Raw genomic sequence first — 17154 nt, 5'->3', positions numbered from 1 at the left:
CCAGAGATGCAGCAGCCAGGTACATGCAGTGCAGAGCTGCAGCCTCTTCCAGGTGTCACCAGCCACTGCGGAGCTCTGGTGCTGCAAGCTGCCAAGCAGCACACAGGGTCATATCACAGACAAAAAGCAAGCCCAGTTTATGTTTAGCAAGCTGAGTTTGCCGGTCAGGTTTCCGTATAATATTTGAAATCCTTAGCCCACGACTCCACCACGTTTCCATGTCTCTATTTTTCTTAAATTTCCCTTCTAGAACACAGTTGCTCACAGAGCTTAAATTCTTATTTCACAGATGATTCACTCTCCTTTTAGGACAGGACACTTCAGCTCTTTCATGAAGGCCAACCAGAGCAAGAGGAGGCTGTGTGTTTTGCTTTCACATCCAGTGAGAAACCATAAATATTTCTTCCCAGACTGTAATGAAGAATATATCATTGCTAAAAGCAAGGCCTGGGCTAGATCCTCCTTTCTGCCTGTTCTGAAATGCCTGTGAGGCATGAAAGAAATGCCTCAGAATATGAAAAGGTCTCTGTGCTCCTGAGTCTAAGAAGGAAGCAGATCCACAGGCATGCACTGATCCCTTTCTAAGGAATCAGTAGAATCCCTCAGCTTAGGAGTGTCTTGGGAAATATCTGTAAACGGAAGATGTAGAAAGAAAAACTAAGAAAAATGCAGAATACAGAGGGACACTGTGCACTTACACTCTGCTTCAGTACTTAGGTCACAGCCCTTTAATATATAGCTTCTTTCAAAGGACTTCAGTGTTCTTTATGATCCTGCATCAGAGAAGTGGCATGGGTGGACGGTCTTCATTTTGGGTGGACAAAATGTTGATGACTGTGACAGGTTTGCATCTGGCAGAAAAGGTCACATTTGCCTTGACATGAGCATAAAAAATTTTCTTGGCCGGAGTTGTTGCTGGAGCATCCAGGTACACACTGAAATGTGTTGCATACTGTGTTACTCCGTCCTACAAGTGGCAGTCATGCTTTCTCCAGAAGTGCTGGCATATATTGTCAGCTCTTCTTGCTCCAGCCCCTACCCAATACATCCTGTTTGACATGAGTGGTGAGCTCTTAGCCAGGGCATAAGCTCATGAAAGTGGTCCCATCACTCAGCATCCAGATCAGAAATGACAGCTGAATGAAGCTTAGAGTCTTCACCAAATTGTATGCACTGAAGTCAATGTTCCTCCCTAATCTTTCCAGTGTCTTCATTCAAAAGCTAAGCCAGAATCAATGGGATATGAATTAATAGGGGAATACAAATTGATTCTAGACTATAGATCCCTTTAATCCCCTCTCCCAAAAGAAAGACTGGTACCAAAAGTCAATAGTCTACATGGTCTTTTTTGAGGCTTTCTGAAGAGCAAAGCTTTGTAACAGCAAGCCTACAAAATCTCTTGTTCAGATGTATCAAGCACTGGTGATGGTTCCATAATGGTACTTTAATCATCAAGTAAGCAAAACATCAGCTAGAGCAAGTACTACAAATTGTACTCCATATCTACACTTACCATAAGCCTGCCCAGGCTTAGAGGAAGCTGAGGATTCAAGGCATCTGACACCAATTCCTTCCTCCTCTGGAAGTTAGAGCTTTCCAATGGTAATTGTTTTGAGATGGCTGAATGGTGGAGTCCTCACTGAGAAATGGGTTCTGGAGGAAAAAAAGTAAAATAAAATAAAATTGTCATATTGATACTATGGTAAGCTGTTATATTTTTCTATAGCAATATAGCATTTGGTATGCAACTTTGGTTTATAAACCAAGTAAGTTGGCTGAAAATCTCTAAGAAACAGGAAGAGTTATCACAGGCATTTATTTAAGATTACTTTACTCTTCCAGAGACACAGTTACTTGTGAACTTCTAAATCCAGGTAGAACACCACACACTATTGTGTTCTGTAATGAATAGTAAAAATGAGTGCTCAGTAAAATTATTCTTCCATGCTTATTCTTTTTAAATTATTTACAGTCCAAACTTCCTTTTATGTATCTGTGTCTGGTTGAGTGTCTTGCTTATGAAAGTGAATTCCAAACTGAGCCATTCTGTGTGCAGCTGTGCAGAAGAACGATAAATTAAGATTCCAGCAGGCATCTGTAATTTTGATGTTTCTTAACATGTGAGAGCCTGATCTTCAGCTAGCTGTGAAGAGGGTTTTGTCTGAAATTGTAAAGTTTTTTTTGAAAAGTCAACAAAATGCTCTCAGCAATTCCACTGTGTGGAATCATATTGACAGTATGGGCGGGTCATTGACAGGGCTGGAATTTCTACCCAGAGAAAGCAAGACCTGACTGTCACCTTCTGCATGGACAGGCTTTCCAAGGGAACACAAGATGCAGTCTGCAAGCAAACTTCACAGAAATATTTTCGATGCAGGCAAATGGCAGCTGGGTACAATGTCAAGCCTTGATGGTCACGGATCATACGTATTGATTCACTAGTCTCTCTCTTTTTTTTTTTCTTCTCTCTCTCTTTTCTTTTTTTTTTCCCTCACATGTTCCTGAGCTTTTTTTGCCATATTTCCTCTAGTTCTTTCTTGTCTCAAAGCTTCTCTTTCCCGTTTGTTTGCCTAGGAATTCCCATACTGCAACATTATTCAACATAACTTATACTTTCTGTTCCCATTCCACATCTTCCCTGTTTCTGCTCTTTGTCTTCAGTTTCCTTTTTGTTCTTTTCTGCCATGTACATGATCCTTGCTCTGCTCTCATCCTCTCAAAATCAGCTCTGGATCCAGCAAGCCTACATTTCATCATCTTTCTCATCTTGGGGTCTTGTTTCTCCTTCCTCAGTTTTTCTTCTTCCAGACTGACTTCTCATCCAATCTATTCTCTTTTATAATTAACTCCTCATCCCAACAGTGTCTAAAGGTCACTTTAGATCTCAAGATCTATGTCCTTACCCTCATTCTTCCTTGTGGCTTTTCATCTAGCAAATATGGGTTTCTTCATCCCTGATTTTGTTTTACCCTGATCTTGCTGGTCTCACTTTTATTTTTTCATATTGCCCTTGTTCTTCTTTACCAATTTTAGGTTCATGTCTCCTTGTCCAAACAGTTTCTCTCTCCTATTTTCTTTTTGATAAAATCCACCAGCTTCCATGCTTTTTCAGCTCAGCTTCTTGGTTCTCTCTGGCCACACATCCAAGACCTTGGTCTTCTCTTGCCCGGATTCAAGTTAAATGGTTTCTTGCTCTCTGTTGATCTGGCAGTGTGTAGGCTAGGATGCAAAAGTCATGTGCCAGCTTGATGCTACTTTTAAAAGCATCTGCAATTAAACCCTTGGTCGGTAAGGCTGCAGAAAACTCAAGATAATGCATTTGGCATGCAAAAGGTAGCACATGCTCAGGACAGACAGGAATTTTGAATAATTTATCTGCCAAAGTCTACCATACTAATAATGAATAGGGCTTAAAACCCACCCAAATATGGGCAAATGCTTATGTGTCTGGCACCAGGATGCCTCCAGCCTGCCAACCTTCAAGTCAAAGCATGGAGAAGCTAGCATTTCCAAAAAAGAATTCTTACAACCAATTCATTAACATTGGCAAAACAATGTCTTTTTTTCATAATCTTTTTTCTGGGAAATAGCATAACCATTTTTGCTGAAACTTTCCAAAAAAAATTTAAGCAGCGGCAGACACCCAGCATAAAAATTTACAAAGTTATAAATAACTAGAATAGGGATTTATAATTAGAAGCATCAGGCAAACTTACACTATGGAGTAGCATAGTATTGATAACAACCATTTTTATTACTGTAGCCCCAAAAATGCTACTCAGGGACCACAACTCCATGTGTAAGAACATGGGATAAGGATATGTCTAAAATATTGTTGTCCCAAAGAACTTATAACTCAAATTTCAGACAACAGAAAACAGATGGGTCCAGACAGATGGGGAATGCGAGGAAACAAAAAGAAAACACTGGACAGCGTGACTGGCAAATCATCTCAAGGAACCATCAGTCTAGGTATTGTCACACCTTTTATAGTTCTTTGGAAAAGCAAGAACTTTAGGGGAAATGGGAATTGACCAGAGAATAATGAGGTAGTTTTGCAGATGCTTGCAGAAGCATGGGGTCAGAATAAAAAAAAAAAAAAAGCATGGATGCATATAAATGAAACTAATCGGCCGTACTGTGGACACCTGGGCAGATGTCATTCAGCAGTGAGAAAGGGCCAACACGTAGATGGTGCGCAGACTGGAAAGCAAGCATCCAAGAGGTTACCCTAACTGTTGAGATTGTCGTGTATGCCCATCTCTGTGCTCAGAGGGGACTGTGTGATTTCAGGACCCTTATACCTCTTTCCTTTTACATTTTTGCTACCACAAAAAGGAGAAAACACAGACTGTCGGCTTCACTGTTACCTGCATGGGAAGATTATTATCTTCTGAGGACCCTGTTTCTTTGTCCCACAGGGGATTGGTTGGAGGTAAAATAAAGCTAAAGATAGCTGTAATTGAAAAATGTTTTTTATTGATGTGGGATAGAAGTGACTTTGTCGGCTTGCTTTTGAAGCCTGAAACACTCCACCACCCCTAGTATTGCGCTTCAGCCTCCTCCTCTGCAGTATGGAAGGTGGCTGCAGCCCTGGGCTGTTCTGTGAAGGTGAGTGGGGTGTTCAAGGCCCTGAAGGTGTGCTCCCCTTTCCCAGAAAGAAAGCTCCCCTTTCCCATCACCCACGATGGGGGGGGTCCTCCCTTGAGACAACCCTCCTGGAGCCTGTCCAGGCAGGTTGGCCATACCTACACCCAGGTGTTGCAGCCATGGGTGTAGCTCAGGCTGTCCTATGGGGCTCTGAGTGCAGAGACTGATATTTCTGAGTGCAGAGACTGATACTTCGGCAGCTGCTGCAAGAGCCGAGATGCCTGCAAGAAGGTCGATAATCCAGGTAAAGCTGCAAACAGCCCTGTTTCTCAGCACAGGTGGATGAAAAGGACTGGAGGGCAGGCTGGCTCGCTCGCAGGCCCAGTGGAGACCAGGGTGCTTTGCTGGCCAGAGCCAGGCAGGGCGATGGGGATTTCTGTGGGATTTGTCCCACGGCATAGGACGGTGGGCGGCGGGATCGTGCAATGTGAGTGCCATCTGCTGGGCCTGCAAACTGTGCACATAGCTGCACAGTGTCCAGCTCGCCCGCCATCGCCCCTCGCCTGGCCCTGCCATCGCCCCACATCTGCTGTAGCTTCAGCTACACCCGGGCATCTGACACGGTGGCTCCAGGCCCTGGGGGAGCAGGCGAGGGTCTGCTGAGCTCTTCTCACCAGGGCCAGCGGCGTCCTCTGCTGCGAGGGCCGCCCTGGTCCCCCTGGCAGTGCCCTCGGGCCTAGCTCAGTATTCCCTTCCCACCCACTGGTGTGCCTGGTGTTTATCCTGTTCAGGGCTTTCAGGTGGCTTCAAGCTGGTTGCAGAGCTTTGCCTGCAAACCTGCAGCATCTTAAGCACCAGTAATTTAGATTTGAGTGAGATATCTGTAGTGGACACTGAAGTTTGCCTCCCCTCACATAAAGCATCCCTTGCTCTTTCTGTTGGGTTTATCATTTTTGGCAAGAGGGTAAGTTCTTCCAGAAGCCTAAATCTCCTCTTCAGCAGTGAGGGAGTTTATTGTCCCAAAGCGGTCATTCAGCAGTCCCTGGATTGTGATATTCGGTCTCTCGCTAGCCCTACAAAGTTGTTTCAGTGGGTTATATATATTCCCTCTTAACAGCAACCAGCATCTGGGACCCAAGAGGCTGGCCAAGGCAAGCATGGATCATTGGAGGGGATGGAGCAGTATGAGATAATCTCAGCATTTTGTTCGCATCGGAAAACTGCTGGAGAAATAACATCACCATTCCACTGCCAGTGGCCTGGTGTGACCTGCTTAGCTGCAAATGCTCATCTTTGGCTCATACTTTCAGCTTCTCTCCACCACACATTCATAAAGTTTCAGCAGAAAAAGATTCAGACTATTTTCCGATGGATTTTACCATTATCCTTATACTGAGTTCACTGGGACAAAGAAGCCCTTCAAGAAAGATTGAGGTGAATAATCCATAACTTTCCTTGGCAATTCGTTCCGAAGACTAATTGCCCTTCCAGTTAAAATTTTATTACTGATTTCTAATTTGCATATGTCTGGCTTTATCTGCAATTCTGCCTTTCTTTCTTTTCTTTTTTTCCTTTTTTTTTTTTTATAGTAGTTGGTAGAAACTCAATCATATTTTCCCAGTCTTCTTTTTGATTAGCTAAACCGCTTGAGCCCATTACAGTTGTCAGTGTAAGGAATATCTCTTTGACTTTGGCAATTTTTTATTCCTTCCAATATCTTCTCTAATTTTTCAGCATCCATTCTGAAATGTGAAGAGTTGATCTGTACGGGTATTCAAGTTTCAGTCTGATCAGGAAGACTACAAACAGAGAAAAACCCAAGACCCATGGCTCACCCATTGACATATGTATGACCCCATATCCTTTTCTTGAATAATCACAATGAAAGCTTACACTTGTCTCTTTTCTTGCTTTTCAGCAGTCTTGCTGTTTTTCTGCAAACATTGTCTACATTTCTGCTTCTTGACATATGACTTCCACTTGATTTTAATAAAAGTCAATTAATTTGAAAGGTGTGGCTTAAGAAACGATCTTTTTTTTTCCCTATAAGCATTACTTTTACTACAAGAAACACCCCATTTGATTGTAATTCCCAATGACAGCTCTTTATGAGATTTGTGGTGGTAATATGTGAAGTCAATATGTGTACAGTTCAGGTAGACATGAGCATATTTTCTCTCCTAATTGTCAGAGGCTGAGTGCTGAGGCACAGCAGTGGTCTAACAATTTACAGCATATGAGCTTTGATGACTAGTTGTGTGAATGCCCTTAGCCCATAGCAAATATAAGACAAAGCACTTCAATGTACACCTCAGTAGAAGATGTGCACAATAGTTTGCACATGTGCTTTTAAACCATTGGGAATTTGTTCAGTATTTCCTTAACCCATGACAAGTCACTGATTTGTCTGAGTCCTGAGTTAGTGATGTGGTTTCAGAAGCTGTTCCCATAGCACCTCTCCAGGACTCTGTTTTCCCTGGAACCAACAAAGTGCAATAACTAAATGGCACAAGAGTTATTAAAATTAGAGAGAGAATATATTTGAAAAGGGGAAAAAAGAATACTTTGATAACATTCGCATCCACATTTCAAGAGAAATGAATTGCATCTGTCTCTTTGGCCATTTTTTTGGTTATGTCTGCCAATAACTCCCATCAACTAGGCAGAGAACATATCTGTATTATGGCCAGAGATCTTGCTTTTCAAATCCATCCTATCCAGGGAGGCTGCTTGTGCTTTTCAAGCCAGTTTTCTCCAATTTTTGTCTATCGGTGTATTATTTATACACTGATGGAGGTCTGAGCTTTTCTCACATGCTGGATCACACTGAAAATTTGTGACAAAGCTTAACTATTTCCAAAAGAAGTATGTAAAACTGCCGTAGACCAGTAGAGGTGACTTACTTTGTTGGAGTAATGGTGCATACTTCTGGGAATCACACTGCTTCAGCTAGGTTGATTTCAGATTAAATTAATTAAAGTTGCACCAAAAAAAAAAAAAATAGATGAGTGCTGAAATATCCCAATGAGACTTTAAAGACTCTTAACAATGATTAACTGCTATTTTAAAACCACTTAACTACTCACCTCTGAGACCTTATCGCACAGATCCTTCTCCATATAGAAGATCCAAACCTCCAGTTTCAATCCCTTCTTTTTATTAATGTTTCTTCCAAGCACCTTTTGGACAATCCATCAATGGTTGTTTCAGACTGTCTGTAATAACTTTGCTCTTCAACAGAGTCCCCGTATGCATCTTTCCACTGTACTTCGAGACAAAAATCTGTTACAAATCACATACAAATAAATGAACCAGGGGAAGTAAAACTGAGAACTTGGTGCAAAGGATACACTCTGTTACTCACCTTGTTAGGACATTCCTTCCCAGCAATAGAAATGTTCATTTATTTATTTATTTTTACTTTTCCTTTCTCTCTCTCTCTCTCTTTTTTTTTTTTTTTTTAGAAATAGCTAAGTGTCAGCCATTATTATTGTTACAGCTAACACAATAATGAGCTAGGGATGGCAGGGCATGAAGACAGTTGCTAACTAACTACATATTCCCAATTTGCACCTTTCCAACTTTAAAAATGACTGTTTCTGGTCTATGCTCTAGTCACATCAGTCATTTCCCCACCTCCAGCAGATCTGCACAACTCAGAATATGAAAATGGGAAACTTTCCAAATAGATGTAAAAAAGATTGAAGTTAAAAGGTTATTCTTCTCTCTCAAAACATATCATTCTGAAATATTAAACCCAAGTGATAAGCAGGGTGGATTAAGTTAGACTTTCTCCTTAGAGAGTACTAGATCAATTATTTCCTGTTATGAATAGTTTTTCAGCTGCTTGGCAGTTTTGTCAACTTCACTACAGGCAGCCCAAGGCTATGGACATAGGTGACAGTAAAGGCAGCAATATATTGCTTTCTTCTGTCGAGTCTGCCCTAACTTCATTGCTAGGCACAGGAAGACTCTCAGCAGCTGCAAATAAGACTGATTTTAAGGAGAAAATACCACTCCACCTAGGAAAGTAACAAAACTGCCACTGACCTCTGGGAAACCAAGCCTTGTTTCTTGACAAGTGTGCCACTAGCTAATTCAAATTTCTTCATTTTTAAGGATCTTTTGATGTTGTCCTGTAGGGACAAGGACATTTCTGCTTTACATACTGGTTGCTTTTTTCCTCAAGAAATCATATATCTTCCTCTTCTCTTTCTTCCCTCATATGTGTGCATTGGGTTAGATTATTGTGAATGGCTATAAACAGCAGCACTTTCACTCTTCTAAATTCTGATTACCAGGAGTCCCTGTATTTTAATCTGAGTTTAATCTAGATTGGACATACATCTTTCCATACTTTTTGATAAAGCTGACCACAAGCTGTTGTGGCCCATGTCTGGAGGTGCCACAGGTAGGGCAGTTTTGGGTGGTAATTCCTACTGGGGTGAGGGGATGATGCTGGGGGAAGGAGCCATCCTGATCTGAACAATCTGTACTTTTGACTCCTTGGAAAGCATTAAGCAATCTGACAGTTCATCCATAATTAAAAGCCGTACAAAGCCAGATCTGTGATAGAGCGACTGCAACACTGAGACATGGCAGCACTTTTTTTGCTGCTATCATTTGTATTAACTCCCAGAGGAAAATCAGTTACTCTAATTAGGACTTGTGAGTTTAAATGTCAACTTGTAACTACAGAATACAAAGAAAAGCTCTTCAAGAATAACATCTTTGCTGTACAGAAGAAACCACAGCAAAAGCTTTATGCAATAGGTTAGCCTGAAGCCAGTGGAAGGGCAGGAACCAACCCTTTTAGAAATACCTTTGCTAACATCTGTCTGTTGTAGAATGAATTTGGGACATTGTCTTCTCTTGAACAAACACTCATTATTTGTTCCTAATTTCAAAATATCCTGCATTAAATCTGAGCCTGTGTTCTTCATGTCAATGGAGAAGAGAAAAAGAGAGAGGTAAAAGACATTTCCACTAATTCAACTCTTAAAGGTTAGACATTCAAGAACACAGATATTGGCCTTTTTTTTTCTCCCTGAACTCTTCACCTTTCAATGCAATTGAGATATAAAATAAATTACTTAAGAATAATAAGATAAAAATAACTTCTGGTAAACTGCATTTTCATGAAGTGGATGGTTAGAAAAATATTGATGTTTAAACAACTGTAGAAAGAAAATCAATAATGAATGCAGGACTTTGGAGGAAATTCTTTTAAAACAGTATTTTTTTTAATGTCCATTGTGAGGCCAAAAAATCAGTGATATTATTACCTATCCAAAGAGCCAACCGATAGCTGATGCCTTTTGTTTGATTAAATATGATCCTGAAAAAGTTATTAGTCATTTATTTGATATGACACTACTTGAAATCAGTATGTGTGGAGTGTAACACTTCAGCCAAATGTGGGGCACGCCTTAAAACCAGCAGCAACTAAGACTCAGGAAAGAGGGTGAACTACAATACGCATAGATCTCCCCAAAGCTCTGCAGTTCTATATTCACTTACACAGCTGAAAAATTGCCATAACGTGCAGATTGTTTGAAACACTTTACTGTAAAGGCTCAGGTAACTATGAGATCAAATTATCCTTTAGTGTTATGAGATTTGGGATATGGATTTCTTGAAACATGCCTCATAGCCATGCGTATGCTACTAATGTACGCCCTTCACTGCTCTCTGAATCTGGGCTCTCACCTGTGTTGACCTGAGCCATTACTTTCCTGTGGTCAAGCATACGAAAACTGCTTCCCCCAGTTTGGATTCAAGATAGATTTACCACTCTGAGACCTTCTCAGGTAACTGGGAAAATCCTAGAGTGTCTCAGCAGATAGCACACCCAGTTATTCAAGGAATGCGAACCAGAGGGTTACGGTAATATATGTTGTACTTGTCCATCCTAATCTGGGTTAACCTAGACATTCAAAACTAGCTATCTGTCACAGAAACCAAAGCTGAAGTATTGCTCACTTTTATTTTCCACCTGAAAATTGTATGCATTGTCAAACACTGTAGGAAAGGACTGCTTTAGAGGATTTGATTCTCAAGAAGAATACCATATTGAAATCTGTATTTTTTTGCAGCTGTGACCTACCAATTCTTTAACCTGGAAGACGGAAGTTTGTTATAACAATTTGGGCCTTAGCAGGGTGGGAACTTCCAGTTGGAATGGTCTAATAGCAAATACTTTCTTGGCAATATAGAAGCATTTTATGGTGAATATAACAACTTTCTTAAAAAATAGAATTGTTTTTCTACAGAAAAAAAAAGAGAAAAAAAAAAAGAAAAAGAAAATGAAATATAGAGTTTCAGGCTGGCTTTGGCAAACTTGTTTTTATAACCAACAGCATGTTCCAGCATCTGTGCCCAGGACCCAGAGCTGCCGATGTGCAGGCAGCAGTTCTGGCCCAGGATGACAGCAGTCTGTCCCACGGCAGAAAGGAGGTGTTTAATTCCACAAAGAAAGTGCGGTGTCAGACATAATGTTCTCTTTGTTGTTCCTGCTGGCTAGTTTGTGGTCTGTCCACCTCCTCCCTCCTCTCTCCAATGCTTTCAATCCTATTCTGGGCTGCTGGGCTCTTCCCAGCCATGTATTCAGTGCCCAAGCAACTCCCTGGGGTTTCTGAATTCCACACTCCGAACTGGGCTTTCCTTGCCAACCTACATCCAAATCTCAAGATCTTTCCACCCTGTTTATTTACCCCAAGTTTTAACCTATAATTTTTCCTCTTGCTCAATTTCTTGCTTGTGCTACTGCTCTTCTCTTGGCTTGTAGTTTATTCAGAGCCTTCTGGGATAGTCATTTCCGTATTTGTATTGACAGTCCTGCAGCCAGCTCTGTACCATCAGAAAGCTTTATCCCCTGTGTGCACATACCTTCTTCCAGGTCATTGGTAAGCAATGGGGGCAGTTGAGCCAGCTGTACTAATCCCCAGGTAGCCGAAGCTCGTATTCAGTTTGTCAGAACTTAAAGGACAGAAGACTCTTGAGGAAAGAGCTGACAACAGCAGAAAGAGGAAGGCTGGAGAACTAAAACATCTGTTGAAAATCAGGGGAGAGAAAAATGCAAAAACAAGTGTGAGAGAATCAGCAGTTTCAAAGAGACTTTGATACCATGGCGTGAAAATCTAAAATAAATAATAATAATAATTAAAAAAAAAAAAAAAAGAAAGAAAAACCAGGCTTAACCTTCCAACTTTCCTGACATGGAGGATCAAAATGGTGAGACATTTCCTACTGCGGTGGTACTCAGTCTTTTGGATATATGCCTCTTCGATCAGCTTGAGACTCCCTAGTTTAGGAACATATTAGAGGTTTCTGATGATCTTTCTAGGCTCAGACATCATCACTGTTGCCAAAATGGTCTCTCAGATTCACAAATGCTGCCAGTACACAGGCTTTCAGCCTGAAGCAAATGTGTGAAAATTTAGGTTGGTTTAACCCTCTGCAGTAAGGCTGACCCAATTCTCATGGCTTTGCATTTGCACTGGGTTAAAATGCCCACGCATCTCCCGTGGTGAGGATGACGTGGAGTGCATTACCCCATGGCATGCCATTTCTGTGGGTGCACTTGCTGTCTTTCAAAGGCTCTATAGGCACCTGGCCCTGGCTGTCTGGACCCAATGGGAACTTTTTACTTGATGTAAATGGTCCTCAGGATCAGTCTTGGAATGACAAAAGAGGCTGCCTTCTGGCTAATTATCTTCTTGCCAAAATACTTATCATCTTCCAGCTCCAAATACAAAATCACTGGGATGAGAGACTGCTTCAGATGCTAGCACGATTAATAGCACTAAACGACTTCTGCACACTTCTGCCATGCAAGCACTGTGCTGCCAATACTGGTCAATAATCACAAAATAAATAAACTATATTTGCACGTGGTAAGATCCAGGTCCAGCCTAAGGAATGTAAATAATTACAGAGGAAAAAAAATTCTCCTTCAGCTGGTTTTCAGGCACATGAGGGGCAAATCTTCTCTGGCAGCACTGAACTGGCAGAAATCTGGTGGACCTTGGTAGAGGCAGGTTTATTATCCTTCACACCTCTGGTCTGGTGGCAGAATTTTAGCAAGGGGTTCCTAAGAGACCCCTCAAAGAATATCCCTGCACGCAGTTCATTAGCTCAGCTGCACCTGAGGTCTTCAATTTTCTGGACAGAGTATGCAAAGTGACTATAAAAACCAGAGGCCATGCCCAAGCTCAGATCTCCAGAGGAAGCCCAGATGGCTCTTCTAAAAATGAAATCAAAAAAGGCCCCTGGCCTAGATGGGATGTAGGCTGATTTTAATAAGAATTACTAGAGCATTTTCTCTCTCAAATTGTGAGAGGATTTTTCAGAACTGAAATAACAATCTGTCACTCAGTTTAAATTTGTTTTTGTCACAAACCACGTGGAACTCAGATGGGAAATGATAGAAATTGACACTGACAACCCAACTTGCCAATTTTCAGGTTTGGTTTTGGTTTAACCTCATATCTTTGCTCTAACCTGTTTTTAAAATCCTGAATAAATGTTACAATTGTTGCAGGAAGGTCAGAGGGAGAATAATTTTAACTGGTTTTGAGAAAGTCAAGATCTGAGCCAAGGCTGCCTGAAGATATAATTCCAAAAAACGTAGCAGGTGTAAAGAGATGCTACATGGGGAGGCGGTTTGTTGTCTCTGCTCTGATACGACGCTGTCTAAACACTTTCTAATGAATGCAAAGGTGAAATCTGGAGAAAAGGAAGTAACAAGTGTTGGCATAAATTTTGAGAAATGGCTGCACAAGAGGTTGTTTTCTAATGTTCATGTACACTCAGGCCAGCAATGAACACTTTCAACCAAAAGAAAAATAGTAAAAATGAATGTGGTGTCTTTCATAATGTATAAGTAAGCTGTGAAACTCATTTTTAAAACATATTGAGGTCAAGAGTTTAGTGACATTAAAAGAGAGATTACATACCATAAAGATAATACTAAATCAAATGGGGTAGAAAAGAATTGCAGGTAATGCACAACCTCCCTGCTGTAGTCACTGACAATTCCTAATTACTAAGGAGAATAATTTTCCCCTCCAGCAGGTCGTTGTGCAAGCGTTCACTAAGGGGTTTCTTGAGGGTCCTGCTCTCTGCCAGGAGTGAATTCCTTGCAACAATGAAAACAAAAGTTATGGTGACTTTAAGTGAAAATGCATGACCTCCCATTCTTGTTCCACCCATTTGTCTTAAGGATTAGTATTTTCTTCTGAAAAGGGATAGGTAGGTAACCCAAACTAGGTGGGTAACCACCGGTAGGGTATGGGACAAACAGTGGAGGTGGATCCTGTCTGTATAAGGTGGATGGCAAAGGGAGATAGAGATTATTCAGGGCTCAGAATTGTTGTCTGATGGATGCAAAAAAAAAATAAATTGTTCTTTAGCTTCTTCCACTGCCTCCCATAAGCAAGTCAAGGTCATTAGAAAGGACAACGCTATGCTTCCACATTATCATAAAATATGATTTCTTTCTATGGGAACACATATTAAAGCAATTATCTGCTGAATTTACATACAGAAAGAACTGTGTGGAGGTGGATTACAACAAAAAGTGGCATGGAGGAGATGAAAAGATTCTAAAAAGTAAAATAAAATTTTGTTAAAAGCATCTTCTTCTGAAAAAAAAAAAAAAAGACCAAATCGTAGAATCTTTAGACATGAAAAATGAAAACAATTTTTAAATAGAGAATTCCAGTGAAATATTTCCATTACCTCTGTGTACAATTATCCTTCCAGGTAGAGAGGCTAGTAATGAAGATCACAAATGGAAGAAACTGCTGAATGGGGAGCAACGATTCAGTCTGTGAGATCTGGTCTCATTCGTAACTGTTGACTTCACACAAAGATACAACCCCTTGCCAGTGCCCAGGATCCTAACAGTCACGCTTCTAATTAACTTGAACTTCAGTTTCATATTTCTCCTATGATAACAGCATTAGCATAAATCCAAGAGATTATATATTTTTTTAACACAAGGCTCGCTGTAGAACTGTCTGGGAGATGAAATTGCGGTAAGTAGTTCAGGAAGTTTCAGTGAAAGATGAGACGCTCTACGTGAGAATAAAAGCAAGGCCAGCAGCTCCAAGGAGGAAATTCAATGGGCCACAAAACATTATATTTGAGGGTGTTAAATTGATTGCTAAGTGGGTTAAGAGTGAAATTCCCCTCTTGCATTCAGCACAGCAGAGGTGGAAGATTGAAGCAGCTGCCTAACAAAGGCTGTACTTTTCTCTGAAGCCACCAGCACTGCCTGCAAGAAAGACAAGGGGTGGACTTGCTGCACTTGCACACACAGGGGTGTCTGGTGCCATTTTAGAAGCTCAGAGAAAACCCATCTGCCTCTGCAGTTTACAGGCTTTGGGTGACATCCAGCAACCTCATGCAGGTATCTCAGATGTCCCTAGACCCTTATGTTCAAGCACCTGAGCTGAGCCCCAGAGGTCCATTGACCAAAATGGGAGCAGATGCCTAAATTCAGATGTAGATGACATTGTATGGAGCTGAACCCGGCCCCTGTAATGTGTTATCAGCATTAACTGCTCCATAAGTAAAGGATATCCTAGTAACAGAGTAAGTCGTTGCAAAACAGATTGCGGGATCTCAAATGTCCTCAAATTTTTATGAGGAGGAGCAGTAAATATTTGTTCTGTAAATGAGGTTGTAAAAGAAATTACAGTGTGGATAAATATATCATTTGAATCTGAACATGTGAATCTCAAAAGGCCTGAGCCTGCAACCTTTCCTCAGTCAAAATTCCTATTGCTGCACACAGGATGGACTGTGGCTGTAAGTACCACATGGATTGTGGCTGTAAGTACATCTCGGACTGTGGCTGTAAGTAAGAGCAGAGCTGAGCTCTTCCCGCAGGCACGGAGCAAACCCAGTGAGCACGGTGCTTCGTCTACACAAGGAGCTGGGCCACTGTGCTCCCGTTGGTCAATAAGAATCTGCTCTCGCCTCCCCCATGCTGCAGAGCTGCCTCTTTTCTGTCTCCACCATTTACTGGAGCACAAGGAATTGGATTACTTAACCTCTGTGCTCATGCAAGGGAAGAGGAAAGACTTCTCATTCCTCTTCCACTGCTGCGCAGGTCCAATGACATCCTCGCCCCAGGGTGCCAGCCTTGCTTCACTAACTCCTGAATAAGCACAGCCAGATTTGACTCAAAGCTCTCACTACTTGAAACGATTTTCTGGAAGGGGTTAATAAACAGTTTCAAAATTCTATTTCAGAGATATATAACTGTATACCTGGAATAATGCAGAATGTTTTATTTTCAGATGGGTTTGCTCCATTCTCTTTCAATTCTGTGACCTTCAGGGAATAAAGTTTGTTCTAGCTTTTAGCTTATAGATTTTGCGTTTCGTATTCAAGGTTAACTTCTTGCTTGATTAGACACAAGCAAATGCTAGCAGCTGCAGTACCAATGTGGAAATGAAATCCTGCACTGTGTCTGGTCAGAAATGTCAAGCACCTGGTAGTTAACTACAAAGAACTCATTTTGTCTTCCATTAGCAGCACTAAGGTGAGTTAGGTGCTCTTTTGTTTTCATGTTGCAAAATATAAAATGTCATAATGTAGGACATATGCAATAATTTGAAGAAGACTCTTCTTACTTTAAACAGGGTGTGCTACTCTGTTTTTAATTCTTTATCAGCATCATCACAGAACCAGTAGATGAAAGTTCAAGCACTTTGGAAAAATATTTGTATGTAACACTGCAAATGCATGCTAAAAATTCAACAGGATTGGGCAATGTAAAATCTGTATTATGTGGCACACAAGGCCAAAAGAAAATAGAGTACATGCTCATGACCAAGATAAGTGCATATAGAACAACAGTGTTGTGTTTGCCCCAGATTAGGAGCATGATGTGCACTGGTACTGTTGGTACAAGTTGGTACCAACTTGTTGGTACCAATACTACCAACCAATACTACAAGTTGGTCTCCTGTCTAGCCAGCTGCTTGTGATAGTCTCTACATCCTCTTGTTTTCATAGCCCTGAGTTTTTAGAGCCTGTAGGGACATGGTGCATGCCCTGACCACCTAAAAAGTACTGTGGGTTGTGAGACTGACTGATCATTTCCTTCATACTGGACAGGAGATCACCCAACACCTGTGTGAATGGTGTGTCAGAAGCACGGAACAAGTCTGCAGCTCCTAAGAAACCTGAGGTGCTCTGGCTGTGACCTGCTGAACCTGAAGCTGGCTGGTCCCAGAGACTGCCAAAGCTGGGGGTGTTCACAGATCCAGCCCAAGGAAGTCTGCTTTCAAGACTGATTTCAGGCTGCTCAGCAGCAGGCTGTCAGGGTTCTCTCTTTTAGGAGCAGGCCATGGATGGGTGCCACGAAGCCAGGCCAGAAGGGGCAGGTGAAGGCACCAGGCCAGGCACTGGGTGCCAGCTATCGCGCACAGGCAGGCAGGGCAACCCTTGAAGAGGCTCTAGTGTTGCCCTGGGAGGTATCGTTGGTTTGCACCAGAGACATTTCCCAAGGTCCTGCCTCTGAACTGAGCCTTCATCACATAGTCATGG

This window comes from Cygnus atratus, chromosome 2 (genome assembly GCF_013377495.2).
Source record: "Cygnus atratus isolate AKBS03 ecotype Queensland, Australia chromosome 2, CAtr_DNAZoo_HiC_assembly, whole genome shotgun sequence".
NCBI classification, from domain to species: Eukaryota; Metazoa; Chordata; class Aves; order Anseriformes; family Anatidae; genus Cygnus; species Cygnus atratus.
Note: the sequence above shows the minus strand (reverse complement) of the source record.